Here is a 3,421-nt window from a genome sequence, read left to right on the forward strand (position 1 = left end):
ACCTTATGTAGTGATGTGGTTTTTTTTTTTTTTTTTTTAATTTTAGTAAAGCCTTCAACAACAGATCATATTGAAGTAGACAGCAAGCAGCTCATACCAGGAGCAGTACTAGGGCCCATTCACCCAAGCTTACTGAAATGTTAGCTAAGACATCAGGACATTTGGGCTGATGTCCACCAGGTTGATCTTGGCTGAGGCTGGAGTAGATACCCTATTTGGAATCCCTGAACAAGAAACCTGGACCAACAAGCACAGCTCTTCTCTCACCATTGGCACGTCTTGTGTTAAGAGGTGTGAAACAAAGAGATGAAGTCTGGATGGGTGATAGTTGTGCTAAAGGAATGCCCCCAGATTGGAGCCCCTGTGAGGTTTCATTCTTAGGACACAAGATCCTTCCCATGGCAGCCCTCACATTTATGCCTAGCACCACAGGGCCCAGTCTAGTTCTTCACATGAAGGCTTTCCTGTTTTCCTTTTCACAGATGCCACAGAGGGGAGGCTGGTCCAAAGCCACTCAACGCCGTGCTGCCTCTGTGAAGGAAGTAGCTGTCTTATACAAAGGTCGAGCCTCTTCTTCTGTAGCCTAGTCCCCCGCCAAGCCTTCCAGTAATACCAGACACAAGCTGTCCTGCTTCAGGGAATGACTCAACATTTCTAAGCCTCTGTTGTAGCCTGTAGAGTGGGGCTTATGTTTGGATCAACTTTGACTTGTAGTACTATCTAGAGCAGCATTTATAGACAAGGGTGTGTCAAGTCCAGCCTTCAGGACTAAGACTAGACCATGTTCTCACAGCTCAAGTATCCAGCACGGAAATCCCACACCACTTGAATGTGTTCTGCATATTCTCTCCCTCCAGCCCCCACTGAGTACTAGGGAACCTTAGTAGTTTCCATTAGTAGTAGTCTCCTGCATGATCTATCCTCAGTGTGCCTCTCTGTACAGTCTTTCATCTCACTAATTTGATGAGAGCAGGGCTCAGCTCATCTGTTGTGCCTCCTAGCATAGATAGGATCTTGAGACCCAGCACTGGGTCCCTGACCCTCACCTCCTCCATGTTCTGGGGGACTGTATGCTCACACAAGGAAGAAGAGGCAGGACCTGGGAAGCAGAATCTTGACATCTACCCCCGACCCTGTCCTGAGACAGCCACTAAAAACATTTCTGCTATGGGGGAGCCATGCCTCTCAGATAGCTCCAAGTCCTCAGGAATGCCATGGCATTCACACAGTCACCAAGGGTCCCCAACTGTCCCAAACCAAAGGGACACATTTATCTACATTATTTCCTTCATGGTTATACTGACTCCATGGAATGCTTTTTGAAAGGTGAGATTGGTTGTAATCTTGGAGTTGTGGGGACAGCTGATAGCCAGTAGGTAACAGGTATCCCTTGCTCACAGACCCAGGACATAGAGCATATTAGGTTACTGGCACAGCCAGACTCCAGGGGTCCTGGAATGTGGATGTGGAATATACATGAGGGCTAGTGAGAAAGAGACATGCAGAATCAGGATTAGAACCAGACACAGTAAATCCCTGCTGTTCGACCCTTCGCTAGTCTCAAGACAGGGTCCCAATACCACCCCCACAGTGCAGATCCTGTAACCTCCCAGAGCTTGGAACATATCTGCTACATGCATATGGGGACTGCGACAGTAATTTCATTTGAAGTTTCTTTTTTCTTCCTGAAAGACCATTATCTCTTGTGAAATTCAAATATCCACAGAATAAAGGTGGAATTTGTGCTGGGCCAGTGTGATTGTGGCCACTGAAGTCGTATCTGTATTAACCCCTGTATGAATCAGTTGCCAGAGACAGACACAGTACAAAGTCGAGGCTTGGTAGGGTGATCACTGGTGTTCAAGGCTACTGAATGGTTGCTGTTTCTGATATTTTGATGGGGGAATCATAAATTCCATGTCAGGACCCATGGGAGGAGATGAGGCTCAGCTTGACTCAGACATTATAACCCCTATTTCCAAGGCCACGCATCTGCCTGGTGTAGGGCCATCAGCATTGTGGGAAGTGTGTGGGTTCTGGCTCCTATGAGGGATCACCAAAGAGAATGGACATTGGGGCTGGAGCTGCTGTGAGAGAGCAAACCTCAGGCCTACAGAGGGGCAAAATCATCTGCAGAGAACAGAAAAACACCTCAGAGCCAGAGGCCAAAGAGATGTTAGAAGCCCTCTTGAGGAAGGAGTAGAGAACCTTGACATCTGCCCCCTAACTCACAGGGATCCAATGCCTCTGCCTCCTGAGTGCTGGGATTAAAAGCATGCTGTAGCTGTCTTTAGCTACTTTGTGGGTTCTTCTTGCTTCCACCCTTCTGCACCCTTTTTCTACCCTCTTAACGCCCTAACATTAGATAAGAGAGAAATAAAAAAAGGGAAAAAGCATAGAGAAGGAAGCATCACTTTCTCTACCACTCAATTAGACATCACTTTCAAACATGAGTGCTTCCTTCTACAGACTAATTTACCCTTCATTGTTTGGAATTAAAGGTGTGTACTAATGGTGTGTCTGTTCCAGGCAGAGGGATTAAAAGTAGGTGCTAAGGGCGGAGCCGCACCATAACTAGAAACAGGGGTTTTCGGTAAATAACACAATCTTGGGGTTCACAGTATGATCAAATATCCTGCAGCAGCTCCACACCCCACACCCAGGATTAAAGCAAAAACATATAATATTTCTGTTTTTTAAAGAAACCAAAATTCCAGAATTCTCACTACAGTGTGTGCCACCACACCAGGCTCTTTTTTTTTTTTTTTTTTTTAATGACCTGAATATTTGAGTTCCCCTAAAATATGTTGGATTCTTAACTTCCATGATGATGGTACTAAGCGGTGAGAGCCTCCAGAAGGAAGAATCTCAGTGTTGAATTAGTGTCCTTATGAAAGATTCCACTGAGAAGGTGCTATCTTATGAGCCAGGAAGAGGAGTCTGTTGGTCCATGGTTCTGCACACCACAGGGGCAGTGTCGTGGCTCTGCTTCACTCACTACAGTGTAAACATGAGTTTACACTGCCCTTGAGTTTGATGATCGTAGGTAAGGAATTGGCTCAGCTAATTTGGACACCTGAGTGCAACAGTTAACTCTGTATGCCAGTGTGAATGTGTTTGGATGAAACATGTCTGGGTGTGACCATGACAGTATTTCCAGATATCGGTGTTTGGATGGAAGACCTTGCCCTGGGAAGGATGGTGCTGTTTTTGCTCTTTTGATGGAAAACTATAGATATAGTTAGAGATGATAACGCATCGCTGTGATCCCCGCATTCAGGAAGTAGAAACAAGGTACTCACAAGTTTTAGGGTCAACTAGGCTATAACAGGAGATCCTGTCTCCATAATCTGTGCATGTGGCTCAGCAGTAGAGCACTTGTTCAGGGTGTGCAAGACCCTGGGTTCCACCCTTGGCATCA

This window comes from Mus caroli, chromosome 7 (assembly GCF_900094665.2).
Source record: "Mus caroli chromosome 7, CAROLI_EIJ_v1.1, whole genome shotgun sequence".
NCBI lineage: Eukaryota > Metazoa > Chordata > Mammalia > Rodentia > Muridae > Mus > Mus caroli.